This window comes from Magnolia sinica, chromosome 12, assembly GCF_029962835.1.
Source record: "Magnolia sinica isolate HGM2019 chromosome 12, MsV1, whole genome shotgun sequence".
Lineage (NCBI taxonomy): Eukaryota > Viridiplantae > Streptophyta > Magnoliopsida > Magnoliales > Magnoliaceae > Magnolia > Magnolia sinica.
In genome coordinates, this window is record NC_080584.1 from 28,920,654 (window position 1) to 28,943,212 (window position 22,559).

General features: G+C 40.6%; 1 non-coding gene across 1 annotated transcript; it reads left to right on the forward strand.

The window, feature by feature from the left end:
- Positions 1 to 4,729: 4,729 nt before the first annotated feature.
- On the forward strand, positions 4,730 to 4,889 carry LOC131222216 (U1 spliceosomal RNA). Its single transcript, XR_009159924.1, has one exon. It is a non-coding gene; the product is annotated as a U1 spliceosomal RNA (small nuclear RNA).
- The last annotated feature ends 17,670 nt before the right edge of the window (positions 4,890 to 22,559 follow it).

Here is a 22,559-nt window from a genome sequence, read left to right on the forward strand (position 1 = left end):
GTCATTCATCCTCCTCCTGTATATCAACTCCTAGTTAGAGTCAGCAACTCAATTGGGAAATGAAATTGATCGACTCGTTCTACTCGCCTTCAAATCTCTCATAACTAGTGACCCAGTCTGAGTCTTGAGCTCATGGAACAATTCCCTCCTTTTCTGTAACTGACAAGGAGTAACATGTAGTTCTAAGCACCAAAGAATCACAGCCTTAAATCTAGGGTCCAAGAGCTTGGTGGGCTCCATCTCCCCACATAGCAAACCTCACCTTCCTTTGTGCAATTGATCTCTCCAACAACAGTTTCCATGACACAATCCCCCAAGACATCCTAACTGGCAAATCGGGTGTCATCCTCTTCATATAAATCTCACGATAGCCTTTCTCTTTATTTTTCTTGGTTTTTATGTTGCTTAGAAGGTGTTTGATAAAACACCTGTAAAATCATTGCTTCTGTTTTGTAAAATAGTGAGATTTTAAAGTTGCAGTTCAAGTGTTTGTGGAAATGCCTTAATGGCGAACTCGGCTTGATCTTAGCTCAAACTTAGCTGAGCTACTGACCGAACTGAGCTGAGTTGGTCAGTCAGGCTCGAGGACCGATCCGAGCCGAGTTCGTGTTGAGGTTAGCTAGTGACCGAGCTGAGTCGAGCTGAGGTCAGCTCGACTCGGTTCGACTCGATGTACACCCCTAGTGAGAATACACTTAACACTAATAAGGTTTTGTCTGGGTTTTTAATTCAACAAAGCAGGAGAGTTTTAAACAATTAATAAAAGGGACTAAACATCCAAGGATTCCCAAAAAATGGAATTTAAACTTAATTCGTCATCTCGAGTTGATAACTTAATTAAAATTGGATTACAATTCATTCTAATTGGAAGATAAAATAGTAGAATTAATCAAAAAACATCTAAACCATATTAGAATCATGATAGGCTCAATCTTTCATGAAGATTTAGGTAATCACATCGCAGGGAATTGAAAGCATCCAATATACCCAAATGTAATAATAGATAAAACAATTTTACATATTAATTCCTTCTCCTATCTAAGAATTCAATCACTTTCAATCACAATTCAACACAAATAAACTAAAACCTTAATTAAAAATGAATTTAAATATCGAATATCTATTAAAAGGTTCATCCCTTAATCTTAGCTAAGAGATTAACCAAATATGACTAACTTCTCAAACAAAAACAAAAAGAAAGACTAGAAAATAAACTAGAATTGAATATTAAAGAAGAAGGATGGTTTCGAAGAAGTTTCACCATTCTCTCTCTCTCTCTCTCTCTCTCTCTCTCTCAAGCCCTAAGATCTGTTTAGGGATGTACAAAAGACCCCAGCTTTCGTAACCATCTTGATAATTCAGAAACCGATTTAATTTACGTAACTCCGCACATCGTGAACCTATCACATCAATCGGTCGAACACATAGGTCAAAATTGCATGAAATTGTACAGTAACTGTTTTTTGAAATTCCTCTCCATTTCAACATATCAACCACATTTGTCGACCGATCAAATTTAATAAAAAGTGTTCAATGAATTTTCACATAAATCCGAATTCTGCTTAATCGGTCGAATGTGTCCATCGACCGGTCGAAAATGTTAAAATTTATCCAGAGAATTTATGTTGTGTTTCTACGCTACTCAATCCATCTCCTCGACAAATCAACCATCTTCGATTAGTTGAACCTACTGTTCGATTGATCGAATCTTTGTAGATTTCTTCTGTTACTTTGCAACTTGATTTTTGGTCATACTACATTATTTCCTTTTATCTTTGACACTTTGAGTCTTCATTATTTACCTCCAAACCTTGAATCCTCCATCATCAATTCCTTTGAGATTTAATTCCTCCTTTTTAAGCATACCCTTTTATCATTAATCGATCTTTATATCTTTCAACATTCTCATTATTATCATTTTCCAGTTTCTAAACCTATCCCCAACCAATAGGCTTCCACTATTTGGGTAATTCAACAAATTTTCAAGTCTTATTCTTATGTAGAGCTTCCATTTTCTCCTCCATAAACACACTTCATTGGCTAGCATCCACATATTCACATGGCTCTCAATATGGACAAGGCTCGCATTCTTCTATCATGTAAACGTAAGTTGCGACATAATTCTTGAGCTAAACAGAAGGTTTCGTAGCTCTCTTCGGGCGATCTTGGTCACTTTGAGTTTCAACACCCAGTATGTCCTTTATATACTCTTCATCAACTTTATCTTTAGCAATAACATCAAGTCGCCGATCATTTGAATCAATAGGATGATTTTAAATATCGTTTAAAAATTCCAATTCAATTATCTCTCGCAGCTCTAAGTTCAAAAATTCTATATCTTTCAGCAGTGAATCGTTATTAAAAACTACATCTCAGATAATTATTAAATTATGGGTAGTAATGTCCCATAAGCTTGTACTCATTTGTTTAATCTATATAGCTAAGAAAAATATACTTTTTGGACCTCTTATCAAGCTTAGTCCTATGCTCTTTGAGCATCCATATATAGGTACTGCAACTAAAATTATGAAGGAACAAATAATTAACAAGTTTTTCATACCATACATTTTTAAAGATCTTACAATCTAGTGCAGTTGTATGAGAATGATTTACCAAGTGATGAGCCGTATTAATGACTCCCACCCAAAAACACTGCTCGAGTCTAGCCGAGCTTCGTATGCACCTAACACGATCCATAAGCATATGGTCCATACATTTTGCAACTTAGTTCCACTATCAAGTACAAGAGACCATGTAATGCCCCTTAATGCCATGCTCATTGGAAAAATCCTTAAATTATTTTGAGATTTATTTTCCTCCGTTATCAGTTCTCAGACACTTTAGTTTCTCTCCCTTTTAATTTTCAACTAATGTTTAAAATTGGTAAAACAAGTAAAATCATAATTTTACTTTTCAACATGTAAACCCACACATTTTTGGAGAAATCGTCATAAAAGAAATAAAGCGCTTCGAACCTCCCAATGATTTGACTGAAACCTCCCAAGTATTAGAATGTATTAAATTTAAAACATCCTTACTTTTGATAATGGATGAGGGAAAATGGACTCCATGGAGCTTTCCATGTAAGTACTCCACACAAAATTTTAAATTAATAGACTTTAAACCAATAAGTAAATTTCGATCAAGAAGTACCTTTAGTACTTGCTTGCTCATGTGGCCCAGCCGCTTGTGCTTGATTATAGCAAAGTCTATCATGGCATTAGCAACAATAGTATCGACAACCAAGATATTTCCAATTAAATAATACAAACTGCACATACACTCTCCTTTCGCCACTATCAACGCTCCTTTAACAATTTTCAACTAACTCTTTTTATCAAAAAAGTTATAGTTATCTTTATCGAACTTTTTTTTTATTTTTAAATTTTTTTATGAAAGAAGATTCTTCCACAGGTTTGGTACATGTTTAACACCAGAAACTATATGTTTGTATAATGTCCCGAATTTTTGCCAATTAGGATTTAAAAAATCCTGAGAAAAATTTTGGTAGAAATATTTTAATTTTATCACCTAGTTTTTAGTGCTCATTCCTAATAAATACATGGGTAATACCATTAAAAGAACCGTACAAATTTAACTAGATAGCCTTAAGAAGCTATCGAATATGTCCGATCACCAAAATATTGGGCTTAACCCTGTGATCTACCCATAGAGGGCCTAGATCTAGACGACCCACTGCTAATTAATTAAGATAATCGTCACTTAATGAAGATCTACCTAAAACTAAGATAATTAATGGATTAGATCTTAATTATCTCATGCACATACATTTAATTGACCCAATTACCTTATCGCCTCTAAATCATTGATTTAGGGTGATTAGGATTAAATCACCATTTCCGTTAATTATGAATAAGTCACACTACGAACTTAACCAATCCAAACCTTACCTATCGTGCACAAGAAATCTCGATAGTTAATTCATTCAAGAAATGTCTATATTAACCAAACAAGCTTTATACTGTTTGTTAGTGAGTTACTAGACATGAAACTATAGAAAGATGCTTGTCTTGACAGACTTGACATCTATTATGGAACATTGAGTCGGGACTACGCATCGAATTGTTCAACTTGGGCTTGCAATGTGAGCGCATGAGATCTACGAATGCGCTTAGAAGCTATTAGTAATTTAAGTTAATTGTCTCTATCCAAATTTTTTCGAAGCTGTGGCTTTTTGACTGTAGATTAAAGTCAAATTAATTACACAAACATAAAGTTAAAAGCATACGTGTATCCATATAGCCACGACTCCAATTAATGATCAGTAATTGTTAAACTGACAATTCATCATATTCGTTGATCGGTGTATCCAAACAAGTGCACCAATAGGATGGACATGATTTCACTGGACTGTTGTGCTCACTCAATTTTAATCATTTTTCAGTTATTAAGATGGAGTATCTCAAGCAAGTCAGACTCTATTAATAGTTTTTATAGTGCAATAGACTTAGTTTGCAATTTCTTTTCAGTGTTGATGTAATAGAGAACATGAATTTAAATGTATGATTTCATTTAATACTTTAGTTTCAATTTGAATTACAATGCAGGTCCTGTTTGGCCTCACCGTTTATTCCACCATTTGCTCTAATAAGAGGTTTATGTGGAGAAATGAAGGGTTGTGAAGGGGGAGGAATACCACATCGATTGGGGGAGAGGAAAGAAAGTAAAAAAAATGAATATAAAAGGAGAAGAAATAAGGAAATGATGCATACTTACCTGGGCAAGGTGTATCCATGATCAAGAAGGCGGATCGCCTAGGGCAGGTGTTTCCATTGCACTTAGGAGGTGACCTGTCTTACCATCTCCCCAAGTGGGAGAGTGGACGTCATAATTTATGGCAGAGTGGGTACGCGTTCGCGCGACCCTCACCATTACCATCATCAAATTATTATCTTAGCCGTTGAAACTATGCATTTTAAAACGATATGATGTAGGTGTTACCATCATCAAATTATCATCTGAGCCATTGAACCCGTGCATTTGGAACGATATGATGTTGGTATTTAAAGCTGCAATCACCCCGCCTACCTACATCCGTCGGCTCAAAGATCGTCCATTCAAAAATCATGTGGGCGGAAAGATTTCACGAGTAGGTGTTCCCACTGTTAATATATAGTGGATGTCACATGGACATCACAAGTGGGCCCCACGACTTACGATTATCACTACCCCAGAATTAGGGTCACTGCTCTCGAACTCTCTTCTAACGCTAACCATACATGGAGCCCATTTGTTTCGCCAGCTCATTTTAGGGCATGGTCCTAAAATTGAGGCAGATCCAAAGCTTAAAGTGAAGCCAGATGGCCTCGGGATGTTTCAATGGTGAGCATTCAATCCCAATGTTTACTATTATGTGGCCCACTGGATTGTGGTATCAGCCCCATTTTTGGGCCCATGCCATAAAATGAGATGGAATCTTCTTCATTTAGCCCACTCGCGTTTTGACTCAGCCTCATTTTTGGGCCCATGCAATAGAATGATCCGAAATCCTATTGCCTCACGAATGTCTAAAATTTCATTGGCCCACTTTGGACATATTGAGATTTAAAAAAATCTGATGGGTAGAGTGGAATTATTAAAAACATCATGGTGGGTTGCACCTACAGCTAAGCAGCCCTTGCCTGTGGATTGCCATGCAAACCCAAACCCCGACTGTATGTGGGGCCACATTTATACTTGTTTTTTCTGCTCATTTCAGGGCATTTATCCAAAAATGAGCCACATATATAGCTCAGAGTGAGCCCCTCAATGGCCCCAATATGTTTCATCAGTAGGCACTCAATCCTACTCTTTCATATTGTGTGGCCCATTTGAGCTCCAGATCTGACTCATTTTTGGCTAGGCCCATGCACTAAAATGAGCTGTTGAAATAAATGGATCGGGTAGATTTGTCACAAACAATCTGTGAACCCATATTCATCGATAGGCATTCAATCCCCAATTCCCAATTACACTTTTATCTTGCACAACATAAGCACAAGGATCTGTTGGTTCTTGGCATAAGTGTCCTCAGAAAGGCCTGTCTGATAATGACAGCAATCAAGAACATCCGTTTTAGAATTCGCATCTATCTTAGCCACAGTTCCTATAAACAACCAAATTGTAGTCATACGCATGTAAAGCCTCAACCACCATTACATGAAAACACAAACAATTTTTTTTAAAAAAAGTATTGGGTGATATTTTGTAGGTGATCAAGCAAATGAAAATCAAACACTGATTGACCACCACAGAGACTGCAAAATGGCCATGCACATGGGGTACAGTAGAAATAAGATCCATGCCACTTGTCAGGTGGACCACAGAATAAATGTACAAGAAAAATTGTGCAGCTTCCCTCATTCGGTGGACAACATGCTTTCATTTTGGAATGAACAATTAGACATTTTTATACAACATGCAGCCCACCTTATAAATGGACCTGCCAATTTCTTGGATCGCCAATCCTGACCAATGCAGGAAACATGCAATGCATTGACAAGCTCATGCAAGGGAGGAAGAACAGAATGTAGCAACAGGGGCAATGTAAAAACCGAAGAAGCAGATTTCAGACATCGTGATTATATAACTATAATAATTTAATAGAAAAAAAAAGCTACTAGCTTCAGAAGTAAAGAGAAATAAAAAAAAAGTCTTTTTTTAAGTCAAATTCATATATGCTAGTAGAAGATGTTTAGATACTGATTACTTACCATCCTAACAAAAATTGAACATGCGTTTCCTATAATGTGGTCCACTTGAAATTGGGATATAACTAATCAACTATAAATTATATTAGGTATCATATGTATTCATGTTATTTTTAATTTGGTTGCTATGTTAATTATTCTAAAAATGATGTTATGTCAATTATGATATATTAATTATTAAATGTTAATTATAGTATGTTAATCATGCTATGTTAATTATGTTATGTTAATTATTTTATGTTAATGATGCTATCTTAATTATGCTATGTTAATCGTGTCATATTAATTAATTATGCTATGTTAATTATTTTATGTTAATTATTTTATATTAATTATTTTATGTTAATTAATATATGTTAATTAGTGATGTTATGTTAATTATTCTATGTTAATTATGCTATGTTAATCATGCTATGTTAATCATTCTATATTAATTATGCAATATTAATTATTTTAAAAATGATGCATGTTATTATGTTATGTTAATCATGATATGTTAATTATTTTATATTAATTATGCTATGTTAATTATGTTAATCATTTTTGAAATAATCATGATATGTTAATTATGCTATGTTAATTATTTCAAAAATGATGTTACGTTAATTATGCTATGTTAATTTGTAATAATTATGCTATGTTAATTTAGAATAATTATGCTATGTTAATTATTTCAAAAATAATGCTATGTTAATTATATTATGTTAATTATACTATGTTAATTTGGAATAAGTATTTTATATTAATTATGCTGTTAACATTAATTATGCTCTAGAAGACCGCTGCACGCTCCATGCCCAACGTTGCTACAACCTAACGCCACCTGCATGCATCTATCGTGTATAAGCTTATAAAAAGCTTAGTCGATGGTGAAAGTGTATGCACACGATAAGTGCCGAGTATGCAATACAATGCCATAAATCATACAATATCAAAATACGCAGAAATACTGACAAGATTATGAATCATATGATATCGAGTAAGCGAAAATATACTGATAAGTCCATGAGTGCCATTAGCCGTACCAAGGCTATGCGATGCAAGACATGAATGTTACTGGCCATATCAATGCAGAAACATGGTAACTTGAAATGCTAAATGCTGCGGATGCAATGTAATATGCGGTGCGAATGAAATAAACAAACTGTAGTGAATTTCGGGATGATAGTACGTAATATCGCAGGCTATGGGGTCTATCACAAGGGATTTTTATCTAAACCAGTCCCATACCTAATTTTGGATAGTCAGACTCAATGTGGTAAACTCCTGATCTCAGATTAGTTGCACGCCCCAATCGAAATCCTGACCGTTGCGAAGGTACACGTAATAGATAGTTGCGCACCACCGGTTCGAGTGAATAGTGAATGAGTATGTAACTCCTGTTCAATAAGTCCACATATTAGCACCGTACCTCTCTGGGATCATCACCGGGGTCTAGTACACTCAAAGCTGGCTACCGCCCCAGTCGGCCGCGTAGCCTAGCGAGTGGAAAAGACCTTACTACCCGCCAGCCAATAGTATATCAATGCTTATCCGACTCGTTGATACGGACCCATTTGGGAGCTGGTCAAACTCAGCCTAGCTTATAGCCCCCTCACTCGGGCGGATAAGGCCACACCCCCTCCTAACCGACCATAACACAGTGGGAGACACGACCTACTAGTATTTGGCACTCGGGCACTCATGTATCCACTCGGTTTAAATGTTGGGGCGTCTCCTGACCTCGGAGGTTTATGGACTTTCACCCACAGACATCTAAAGTGCCCAGATGTTCAAACTAAATATTTTCGGTGTTCTATCTGGCCATCCACGACATTCCTATGGAGGTCACAGCCCTGATGTCGATAGGGCATACAGTAATCACAATCACACAATGCAAGATACATGAATCATGTAGTCCAATCATGCATTAATCCTGCGCATACGGTGCGCTCATGCGGGATAACTCCACCTATCAGGGAGTCTCATAAACCATCTGTACCACGGCATGTGCAAGGGTCAATCACATCTCACAATAAACATGCAGATGATGCGTATGGGCATGTATCATGATGCTATGCTGTCACATACTCATAATTGATATTAATAACTGGCATCAACAATCGGCCTCGACAATGTGGACATTTAACCAACATTGCCCCCAAGGAATGACCCACACAGAGCCTAACATATAGTGGACTCATGGCCTCACATAAGGACCTAATATACAACACCATGAGCCTCACTCAACAGCTTAATACACATCACGATGGACCTCTCACATGGGCCTCATATACATCATAGTGGACTTCATCGCCTGGCCCTCAAATGCATCACAATGGGCCTCAACTATGGGTTGCATATATATCATATAGGTCTCGACAATCGACCTTGGCAATCGAAATCGGCCTCAACAATCAGAATCGGCCTCGATACTCGGCCTCGACAATTGGAATCGGTCTCGATACTCGGCCTCGACAATCAGAATTGGCTTATACAATCAGCCTCGACGATCGGAATTGGCCTCAATACTCGGCCTCAACAATCGGAATCAGCCTATACAATCGGCTTCGATACTCGGCCTCGACAATCGGAATCGGCCTATACAATCAGACTCGACAAATCGGAATCAGCTTATATAATCGCCCTTGACAAATTGAAATCGGCCTCGATACTCTGCCTCAACAATCGGAATCGGCCTTGATAAATTGGAATCTGCCTATACAATCGACCTCGACAAATCGAAATCGGCCTCGACAATCAGAATCTGCCTCGATAAATCGGAATCGGCCTCCATACTCAAGCCTCGACAATCAGAATCGGCCTATACAATCAGCCTCGACAAATCGAAATTGGCCTATACAATCGACCTCGACAAATCGAAATCGGCCTCGATACTTGGCATCAACAATTGGAAGAAGCCTATATAATCGGAATCGGCCTCGACAATCGGCCTTGACGCAAGGTAGGGTCCATAGATGGATGGCCGATGATGAATCAAGAAATATCAATGAGGCCAAGTAATTTGGATTAACCCACTAGAGAATGATGGGAATGGGCTTAACTAGGCCTAAGAGAAGGTCATAATGTGGACATTTAACCATCATCGCCCATAAATGTGGACATTTAACCATCATTGCTCCCAAGGAGTGGCCGTCATAGGACTAAACGTATAATGGGCTCATTGCCTCATGCAATGACCTAATGCACATCACCATGAGCCTCACTCATGGGCCACATATGCACCGTAATGGGCCTCACCAAATAGGTCACAAATACATCATAATGGGCCTCATATTCGGGCCACATATGCATCGTAATGGGCCTCACCAAATGGGTCACATATACATCATAATGGGCCTCATATTCGGGCCTCAAATACATAACATGTGGGCCCTACACATGGGTCACATACACATCACATCGGGCCTCAGATGTGGGCCACAATTACATCACAATAGGTCTCCCCACATGGGCTTCAAAACACATCATAGTGGGCCTCCTCACATGACTAATATACATCACGATGGGCCACATACATGGGCCTAATATACATCACCATGGGCCACGACCCATGGTCCTCAAATACATCACAATGGGTTATGACCCATGAGCCTCAATATACATCATAATGCGCCATAACTCATGGGACTCATCAATATACATCATAATGGGCCGTAACCCATTGGCTTCATCAATATACATCATAATGGGCCGTAACCCATGGGCCTCATATACATCAAATGAGCCTCAATGGATGGGCCATAAATACATCAAGGTGTGGCTCACGTTAAAATGAATGGACGGTGTGGATACAACACATCTTCAAGGTAGGGCCCATCATAATGTTATTTTCTATCTAACCTGTTCATACGGTCACAAAGACCTGAATCCAGAGGAAAAACAAATATTATATTGATCCAGAACTTCTATACTCTCAAAAGAATTTCAACGGCGGACATTCAATCTCTAAGCAGTATGGTCCTCTTGATAACTAGATCTGTCTTATTTTTAGTCTCAAGCCTTAAGGCGATCTCAACGGATGGATGGACGGTTTGGATGTAACACATACATCATGTGGGACCCACATAACCTGCTGATGTCATCACAACAGTGGGTCCCACCATTTGGACGGATAGCGTGGATAAAAGGGACCCACAGAAATTGCTATCGTCCGCAACAACTGAAAGGAGGTGGGGTCCACATAGATGGACAGTCTGGATCACCGGACCCAACCCGATGACGGACGGTTTGGATCATCTGCCACATATGGCAAGGGGGCCCCACCCCCACACGTGTAACACGTGTGGGGTGGGCCCCACAGCAAACAGATGGGTGGCGTAAAAGAAACACATACGTCATGGTGTGGATCCGTCGTCCCAACCAGGGACGGTGTGGATTTTAATACATACATCACAGTGGGTCCCACACACGTGGCCCACCAAGATATGGATCTGCCTCACGTCCAGATGGATGGTGAGGTGCACAGATGGATGACGTAGAATATACATCACGGCAGTGCTTGCACAACACCGTCCAACAATGGACGGTGTGGCATACAGATACATTACGGTGGTCCACACAGGTGGACGGTGTGGATCATCATCAAGGTGGGTCCCACCGTCAATGGACGGTGAGGATACAAACATATACATCAGGTTAGGCCCACAGGACCTTGATGACGTGATATAGCAGCAGCAGCTATAGCTGCGTGTGGTGCAGCCAGTCAATCCGTTTTTCCCAAGGTGGGTCCCACGTACATCAGGGCCCTTAAAAGCAGCGTCCAGGCCCTGGACGGCCTGGATGAACTCATACATCAAGGCATGGCCCCACACGTGGGGTGGGTCCCACTGTCGATGGATGGTGGAGGTAAAATATATAAATCAAGGTGGTCCCACAAAGCTCCGGATCAAGCTGCTATTTGTGATATCACTTCATTCAGATCTGTCTGGGCGGCCTGTTCGCTAGACACTAGCGAGGTGGGCCCCATGGATGGGATGACGTGGATCATACATCACAGTGGGGTCCACAACACATGAGAGAGAGAGAGGAATGGTGAGATGGAGGGACCCCGTCACTATGGGCCCCTCTCTTATACAATGCATACATCAAGTGGGACCCACAACAAGTGGGCCCTCTAATCATCAAAATCATACAAAAATCACCCATCTTTGATCTCTTCTTCCTTCTTTCGCCAACACGATCTAGAGCTATAAGGAGATGATTCCAATGGTTGAGATGTTCTTTGGATGGTGGAGATGGGAGGTAGGAAGTGGGCCACACAAAGCTCTCTCATGGACGTTGGGTTGCTTACTTAAAAATGGGAAATGAGATAGAGAGAGAGGATGGGATGTAGAGAGAGAGAGAGAGGATGGGATGTAAAGAGAGAGAGAGAGAGAGAGAGAGAGAGAGAGAGAGAGAGAGAGAGAGAGAGATGGGTGATGGAGTGAGTGATGTGTACTTGACATGTAAGGGTGTGTAAGAGAGAGAGTTGACTTTGGGAATGGTGTTGTACTTGACATAATGTGGTGATTGATGGGATTGATTTGATTAGAGATTCTCTCGATATTTACAATGTGCGACGTTTTCCTCGAACTGAACGGGGGCCCACATCTCCTGGCCCGGGTATCGCCTCGGTGCGTGAGACGCTGCGTCGGAACCGTGGCGACGGCACGATCGTAAGGGTATAAGTTTCGAGTCGAGCTGACTCTGATATATGGGATATGACTCAGGATCACGCGCAAACGCCAATAACAGATCGCGGGTTGCCGAAATTCGACCGGGGGGACCACGGAAGCCTATAGAATAGTACGGGCTAGGATACGGGCCTCACAGTAGCAGCTCTAGAACTTTGATAAAAAAAAGAAAAAATGCATGTTGAGGTGAATGGATGGACTTATTTAGTGAGGTGAAGGAATGAGTTAATATAGTGAGGTATAAACGAATTGGTACTCCGTGACGTAGCCCAGTGGCTGATCGGTGCTCTGTGGGCCCCATCGTGATGTATGTGTTTCATCCACGACATTCATCCATTTTTAAATATCATTTTATGGCTTGATCCAAAAAATTAGAGGGATATAAATCTCAGGTTGACCACACCACTGGGAAAGAATAGTGATTGGATATCCACTATTAAAATCGTCCTATGGCCCATTGTACTATTATTTGACATCTAATATGTTGATTAGGTCATACAGACCCAAATGAAGTGAAAAAAACAAAGATAATTTTGATCCAAAACTTTTATGGCCCCAAAAAGTTTTTAATGGTCGGCATTCATTGAACATGCGTTTCCTGTAATGTGGTCCACTTGAGATTGGGATATAATTAATCAACCATAAATTATATCAGACATCATATGTAGTCATGCTTATTTTAATTTGGTTGCTATGTTCATTATTCCAAAAATGATGCTATATTAATTATTCTATATTAATTATGCTATGTTAATCATGTTATGTTGGTCGTGCTATGTTAATCATGCTATATTAATTATTCTATGTTAATGATGTTATGTTAATCACATACATCATGGTGGGGCCCAGAGCACCGACCACCAGCCACCGGGCTGGTGTCATGGGGAGCAGCCAATCCGTCTCCCAAGGCCCACTTGATATATGTATTCTATATCTATGTCATACAGCTATTTTGGCATATCATTTTAAGGTATGAGCCCAGAAAAAAAAAACCAAGTATTAGGTGGACTATACTATAGAAACAGTGTGATTACCCGTTCATCAGGTCATTCCCACTTGGATGAACTGAAAACATAAAAAAGTATTATCCAGATCTAAAACTTTTGTGGCCCACAGATGTTTCAACGGTGTACATTCAATCCCCACTATTTTTTGTCGTGTAACCCATTCGAATTTTGGATCTACTTCATTTTTGGACTTGTGTCCTAAGTTGAGTTGGAAAAATAGATGGATGTGATTGACTTCTCAGAAACATTATAATGAGCCTAACCTAAGTCCGCGTCAGTCCACTTTAAGTATGTATGTATTTATCATGCGTTAGAGTTGTGTGGGGCCCACCTATGGTGTGTATTATGGAATCTAAACATTTCATCTAGTCATCTAGTTTAATACCCCATACTTTGGATACTCGGGTGTTATCATGGAAACCTAGGTTAATATAAACACAATCTAACTTAAGCAAATAATTTTGGCCTAAATCAAGGCAACAGGAGTGCCTTCACCCATTCATCAAGCCATCCATCCGATTGGTTTTCAAAATAACATATCGTAACATCAGAGACATTGACTTTAGATTAACTTACACTATGTCGATAACAATTAACTCAAAATCATGCAATTAATCCATACATCACAAGTTTTGGGACCCGGCTCAGTGAATTTGCCATCCATCGGGTCCACAACATTGGATTTGATGATTTACCACTTGATTATCACATGCAAGCCATCAAACCTGTAACACCCCGTACTTTTTAGTTGTAAGCCCCGTATTCTAGCCTATACCGTCCCGTAGGCTTCTGTGGTCCTCCCGGTGGAATTTCGGTGACCCGCGATATTTTATTGGCAGTTGCGCGCGACCCCGAGTGATATCCCATATTCTAGAGTCAGCTGCGATTCCGACGTCACGTCTCGCTCGCCGATGCGATACTCAGGCCAGGAAATGTGGGCCCGCCTTCGGTTCGAGAAAACACCGCGCGTCGCAATTTCCAAGAGAATCTCTAGCCTAAATGTCACATCAATCCATTAATCAAGTCTAAGTACACAACCTTACTTAGCCATTCCCTTTTCACCAACAAGGCATGGCACCCATTCCTTTTTCACCCAAAAGTCAACATGCCCCATCCCTCTCTCCCATCACCCATCTCTTTCTCACTCCTCTCTCTCTCATCTCTCTCTCATTCTCCAAACAACCCCAAGAGCTCCAACGTCCATGGCTTCCATGGAGGAGCTTGGTGTGGTCCACTCTCTACCACCCAATCCCACTCTCCAAAATCAATCTCCACCGTTCAAATGCACCCTTTGGAGCTCTAGGATGCATTGATGGAAGAAGAGGTCCAAGCAGATCATAGGTGGGTGCTTCTTTCTCTCCCTCTTTTTTTAAATTTTATGTGATGATGGATCCCACCTTGATGTGTCTTATCTACGCCATCTAACCATTTGGTGGCCCACTTGTGGCGCACCTATAGGTGGGGCTATATATATGAGTGTGTGTGTTACCCAAACCGTCCAGCGTCCAGGACGCTGGACGTGGCTGCTTAGTGAAGTGTGAACTGATGATGTGTATACCGTCCAGCAATGAAAACAAAAATATCAGCTTAATTCCAAGCCTTGGGTGGGCTGTTCATGTAGGCCCCACTTTGTTATATGAATCAAATCCACGCCATCCATTCCATTCCCAAGCTCAATTTAGGCGTTGAGCCGATTTATGAAGCCAATCCGATTTTCTGTCAGGCCGTAGCGTGGAAAACAGTAAATTTTACCGTTAAAACCCACTTTGATATTTTTATACACCAAACACATCGAATATTGGGCTCATTCAAGTTATCTTGAGCCATAGAACCCAACCGCCGGGTCGGATTCTCCTGTTGCGGACCCCACATCAGAAAAACCATGAAATTACTATTTAATTAAAAAAAATCAGTTGGCGCTGCTGCTGCTGTTGCAACAGCTGGAGGTTGCGGTTGACAGCGGGCAGGGACCCATGGTCCCAACAGTGGGCCCCACCATGATGTGTGTTGATCATCATCGCCGTGCATTTGATAGGTCCCCTTTTTGGATAGTGGGCCCCCAAAAATCAGCTATATGAGGGGCTCAGGTGGCCCACATCACAAGAAACAGTGAGGGTTATGCGTCTGCCATTGAAGCCCTTTTTGGTTTGGCAGAAGTTTTGGATCATTATGAAATTTGTTTTTCCTCTTCAATCCGGGTCTGTATGACCTTCTCAACTGATTGGATGGAAAATAAATATTATGGTGGGCCCCACGTGGGACCCACCTATCCAGCGGTTTTGCTGGGTACCGCACACAAGCACATGGCTGGTGTATTGGCGCCACCAAGATACGTGGGTCCACTGCTGAGGACGTCAGCAGGTCGTCCAGACCCACCCTAATGTATGTTTTGTATCCCAACGTCCAGTGGACGGTGGGCCTTTCATGAATTTGCATATGCCATCCAACCATTCACTCATTTGGTGACCGCGGACCCCCACCTGCTGTATACAGTTATCCAACCGCCCATCCAGACCGTCCATTCATCAGACTGCCCGTCGGACGTTGATACTCCACGTATGCATACATATATAGGATATATATTATCATATAATACAATATTTTATATTAATAATAAATGCATGGTGGGCCACTCCCACGTGTGGACCCACCGTGATTTATGCATAAGATCAACACCGTCCAGAGCATGCAGGGGCTGGACGGTGGCTTTTCATGTTTCTTGTACCTGTTATATTATATTATATTACATGATGTTGTAGTATATTATATATATAATATAGCATATATGAATGAGAGGTGGGTCACACGTGTGGACCCACCACGATATAAGCATCAGATCTGCACTGTCCACATCATCACTCTCTGGACGGTGGTTTTTCTTTATGTCAGATTATAATATAATGTAATATAATATAATATATTACATGATATGATAATATAATATATTAAATTATATTATATATGTTAAGGTGGACCACACTATGATGTATGTTACATCTGCACCGTCCAGTTGCTGGACGGTGCAGCAGCCATGACGTCCAAGCCGTCCATCCATCTTACGGGTGGAGCCCACCGTGATGTATCCTTGCCGTCCATCCATTTGACGTGCATGCGGCCCCACCATGATGCATGTGCTGTATCCTTACCGTCCATCCAATTTTGAGGGGCCACACGTGATGTGTGGGTCTTATCTACATCGTTCATATGGTGGGATGGTGGACCCCCCTTTTTTTTTATGTACGTAGTCTATATCCAAGCCGTCCATTAGATTGGATGTAGGCCCACCATGCCACGTGTGTTTTATCTAAACCATCTATACAATTGGTGAACTCGTCCTTGGGCTTGAGACTAAAAATAAGACAGATCTAATATCAAGTGGACAATCCTATAGAAAACAGTGGTGTTGAATGCCCACCCTTGACACCCCTTTGGGTTACAGAAGTTTTGATTCAATATAATACTTATTTTCCTTCCCTGTTTGGGTCCTTGTGACCTTATGAATAGTATGGATGGAAAATAAATACTATGGTGGGCCCACTAGAAATATAACGATGGAAATCATTGTCACCATTGTCATTTGTGGCATAGTCCATATGATCCTTTGGATATGACTCATTTTTTTTTATGCACCATAATGATTCCTTGCGATGAATGCATGATGTATTCGACTTGGCCCCTTCGACCAACCCAATTGATTCGGCCTATTTGATTCAACCCATTTGATTGGGCCATTTGATGCAATTGAGGCCCATTGTGATGTATTCGAGATCCCTGGGCAAGGCCCGATGTGATGAGTTTATGGCCCATATAGTGAGGCCCATTGAGATATATTTTTGATCCATGTATTACGGACCATTTGATGTATATAAGGCCCATTCGTGCGGCCCATTGACGCAATCCACTTGATGTGTATAAGGCCCATTAGTGCGGCTCATTAATGCGGCCCACTTGTTTGATTGACGCCCATTGATGCGGCCCAATGATGCGACCCACCGTGATGTGCATATTAGGCTAATGGTGTGGCCCAATGTATCGACCCACCGTGATGTGTAGGCCCACGTGCTGCATGTGTAAGGCCACCTGTGACGATTACTTGAGGCCACCTGTTAGATATTTGGACCCACCTTATGTTTGACTTTACATGGGCCACTACTTGAGAGTAATATGGGTTGAATGTCCTCATTGATGGGCAATGACGATTAGATGTCCTCATTGTAACCTTCCCTTAGGCCTTGTTAGGCCCATTCTCTTCGTGGGTTAACCCAAATAAGTGGGCCCCATTTACCATGGACGGATGGTTCCATGCTACCAGATTTGATATAACCACGGCCGAGGGCTGATCTTTATATTATGGTTGATCAGATGTTCATCTATAGACCCAGTCTTGTCTATGTGACCGGTCGTCAGTCTTGATTATCGATGCTGATTATCGGTGCTAATTATCGATGTAGATTATCGGTGTCGATTTGTCGAGGTCGATTGTATTGGCCGGTTCCGATTGTCAAGGCCGATTCTGAGTATCGAATTCGATTACCAAGGCCGATTGTCGAGACTTATATGATGTATATGTGACCCGTAGTTGAGGGCCATTGTGATATGTATTAAGCCTATGATGCATGGTCCATTTGATGTATTCAAAACCCATGTGTAGGGCCCACATGTCCTGTATTTGAGGCCCATGGGCAAGGCCCATTGTGATGTATTCATGGCCCATGGGCAAGGCCCATTGTGATATGTATTAGACCCATGAGCAGGGTCCACTTGTTGTGTATATGTGGCCCTTGAGTAAGACCCATTGTGTTGTATATTAGGCCCTTGTGTGAGGCCGTGGGCCCATTATATGTTTGACTCTATGTAGGCCATTCCTTGGGGGCAATGTTGGTTAAGTGTCCACATGATTGAGGTCGATTATCGATGCTGGTTGTGGATACCGGTTATGAGTATGTGACAGCATAGCATCATGATACATGCCCATACGCATCATCTGCATGTTTGTTATGAGAGGTGGTTGATCATTGCATATGTCATTGAGCATGTTGTTATGAGACTCCCTGATAGGTGGAGGTTATCTCACATGAGCACACGGTATGTGCAGGACTGATGCATGACTGGATTGTATGACTCATGCATCTCGCATTATGATTACTGTATGCCCTAGCGACATCAGGGCTGTAGCCTCCACAGGCATATCGTGGGTGGCCAAATAGGACACCGAAAATGTTTGGTTCTAGCATACGGGCGCCATAGATGTCCCTGGGTGAAAATTCCTAGACCTCCGTGGCCAGGAGACGCCCCAACGTCGAGACCGAGTGGATACATGAGCGCCCGAGTGCCGAATACCAGGAGGCCGCGTCTCCCACTGTGTCGTGGTCGGTTGGGAGGGGGTGTGGCCTTACTCGCCCGAGGGTAGGGGGCAATACTAGGCTGAGTTTGACCAGCTCGTGAATGGGTTCGCTATCGACGTGCCGGATAGGTATTGGCAGACTATTGGCAAGGCGGATAGTGAGGTTTCTTATGCTCACTTGGACTGTGCGGCTGGGAGAGCGGCAGTGCCATTTGGAGTGTACTAAACCCCGGTGATGATCCTAGAGATGAACTTTACTGATATGTGGATTTAGTGAGTAGGAGTTGCATACTCATTCATGCATTCATTCATTCACTATCCACTCGGGTTGGTGGTGCGCAACTATTTGTTACGAGTGCTTTCGCAATGGCCAGGATTTCGGTTGGGGCGCGCGACTAACCTGAGATCAGGAGTTTACCACATTGAGTCTAACTATCCAAATTTAGGTATGGGACTGGTTTGGATAGAAGTCTCTTGTGATGGACCCCATAGCCTGCGATACTACGTACCATCATCCCGACTTCACACTCTAGTATGGTCGTTCCATTCGCACCGCATATTGCAGAACATTCGCGGCATATGGCCTTTTGGGCTATTGTGTCTCTGCATTTATATGGTTTAGGTACGGCTGACGCTATTCGCATTACTCATCAGGAATGTATATTGTATTGTATCCTTTGCATCTGATATTTAACTATCTATGATTCCTCATTTGCATAGTGGTTCTATATTGCATATTCTAACATTAATTGACTCATGGACTTGTCCGTATTTTCGCTTACTCTGTTATCGTATGATCTTGTCAATATTCCTGCTTACTCTGGTAATTCATGATCTTATCAATATTTCTACTTATTCCGATATTGTATGATTTATGGATTACCGGTATTTCTGGTCTTATATGATGATGTCATTATGTTGAATACTTAGCACTTACCTTGTACACACTTACACCACCCTCTAAGCTTTCTATAAGCTTATGCACGAGAGATGCATGCAGGTGATGTTAGGTTGCAGCAGTGTTGAGCTTGGAGCGTGCGGCGGTCTTCTGGAGCTTGGTTTTTATATTTGTATTTCCTTTCAGCATTGTACCCAAATGATTATATTAGTGGATATGTGATGATGATATTGCCTTTGTGAATTGGGTAATGTTATGGTTATGCTTATTACGAGCTAAATGTATATATATATATATATATATATATATATATATATATATATATATATATATAAACCTCTTTGTAGGACCCCAGGATCGGAATCTGGCGTATGGACGCTAGGAGCCAAGAATGGGGTACTACGGAGGCTGTCAGCACCGGATTCAGCAATCGGGATTCCTGTGAATCCGATTTCAGGGTTTGGGGCGTGACATTAGTACTCAGGTGTCACCATGGAGATCTGGTTTAATCTACACGTGTGTGGGAACACATGTAACTTACCTTACATGTCATTATTCGGCAACTCTCAATCTATCCATCTCAACTGTCTAGTACAACCCTCATTCACATAACAAGCCATCCATCCAATTGATTTTTAAAATAATCCATCATAATCTCGGAAACATCTACTTTAAGATCTCAATCACTTCGACAGACCAATTAAACCATTCATCTTAGATCCACCTTTCTTCAGGTTCACAATGTTTCATTGTAAGGCCCATAGTTCGAAAATGCAAATCAAATTATTCGGGTTCATATTAAACTCCCATATCACACCTAAACATCCTTTAGGATCCCTAGGGTCATTGGTAATTAAACGTTAGTCAATCCAACCGTTGGATTATTTGAATGGTAAGTAAAATTGAGATTTGTTAAATAGCCGTTCGTGTGGCCTGTCCCACACAATAGTCAAACAATAAGCATCCTAATAATCCAAACAAACCCTGGTACCCTTTTGGCTGTTGGAATTTGGATTGAAATCAATTTGACCACTTGATTACACTACAACAAAAATACGTAAAACCGGCACTTTGGGCGCATTATGCACTGGCGCTATTTAAAAGCGGGCCCACGGATGTTTCTATATAAAAACAAAAACAAAACCGAACGCGATTCCCATTTTGCTCCCGACTCTCTCTCTCTCTCCCGACCCTCTCTCTCTTCCTCTCCCAATGACTCTCTCTCTCTCTCTCTCCCAACTCTCTCTCTCTCTCTCTCTCTCTCCCGACTCTCAGCTTCTTCCTACTCCCTACTCTCTCCCTCGCGCGCGAGCTGCCATTAATTTTAGGGCTTAGATGAAGATCTGAAACAGGTAAGAGTCTAGATTTCATCAATTTCAACCTTAGTGATTTCCTAATTAGGGATTTACAATGTTGAAACCCTAATTAGGGATTTACTATGTTGAAATCCTAATTAGGGATTTACTATGTTGAAACCCTAATTAGGGATTTTTCTATGTCCGGAAGTATTTCAAATCCTTGAGGGATTTATAACTGTACCTCCGTTGTTAATGGATTTATACACTTCTTCCTGTTCCAATAGATGATATTTCTGTCTACCTTCTGATGCTTGTTTTGCTTCAAGATCTAGTGCTAAAGGAATCTACTATGGCGAATGACAAAGAAGATCAGTGGACCTCTAAGAGGAATCCATACATCTGTGATTAGAGAATTTCTCCATATCCTTGAGCATCCTTATGTATTGTTTAGTGGTGCTCTGTTTTGAGGGGGTTTCTGTTTTGGTTACCCTCTCTTTGCTCTATTTGTGTTGTAGTTTGTCTTTCTGCCTTGAGCTTACATCTTTGTCTTTTTAGTTTCGAATATATCTGAGTGTTAAAATTTATAAAAAAAAAAAAAAAAAAAGAAAAAAAAGAAAAAAAAAGAAAAGAAAGAAAGAAGCCTACTATGGTGATCTAGCACTAAAGAAGCCCAAATTGTTTCAAAAAGGTACCGAGGAGGTCAGTAGCTTTGAAGTGTTCTCAATTGCATATATGAATCCTTAGGGATTCCAATTTTGCAATCCTATGAGTGGGATGATTTTGAATAAATGGTATAAATGTAAACAGAGAAAGGCTACGTAATGACCCCAATTAGTTGAGATGAGGCTTAGATGATGATGAAAGAAAGACTGCACAAAGAAGTATATATTATTTCTGCAATAATATGTGGGATTCTATTTTTGTTTAGTCATATGCCCTTTGATCATTTAAGTATTTTACTTTGGTTGTCACTTGGAAATTGGAAATTCAATCATGGAGCTTCAATTTGGTTGTCAGAGAGATGGATAAAACTTTTTTTGTGTGAAGGATATGAATAGAACATATTCCATTTTGCATACTACTAAATATTATCTATACCACTGTTAAAGTACTGTTGAATATTGTATTTTAAAATCCTAACTCTCTTTGGTAGCGACAATTTAAGGATTAAAATGGTTGGTAATGTGGCTCAATAACAGGTTGGACTGATGCTTTCGGGAATGGGAGCTAACTCTGATGTTTTCAGAATGGTAAGATTAGGATAGCTGCTGATTTGTTAGGTATATAGGACTGTTAGATCTCTTACATTGTATTTATTTATGTGGAAGGCATGGGAAAAGCGCCAATCAAAAGTCTTGGTAAAAAAACGGATTCCTCTTTAGCTTTCATTCACAAAGCATGTGCGTGCACACACACAGAGGGAGGGAGGGAAGCTGGTGTTTGAAGTTTGAACTTGTCTATTTTTTCTCTTCCATTTGAGAAGTTTTTGTGTATTCCACTTATTTGAATTAGTCACCAGAGAAAATTCTCATCCTTCATTTTGTTTATAATATTTGATATTGCCTAAAAAGTCATATATTTAATCTAGAAGTATTTGCTCAAACCTCTTTTTCTTGATGGTATTAGA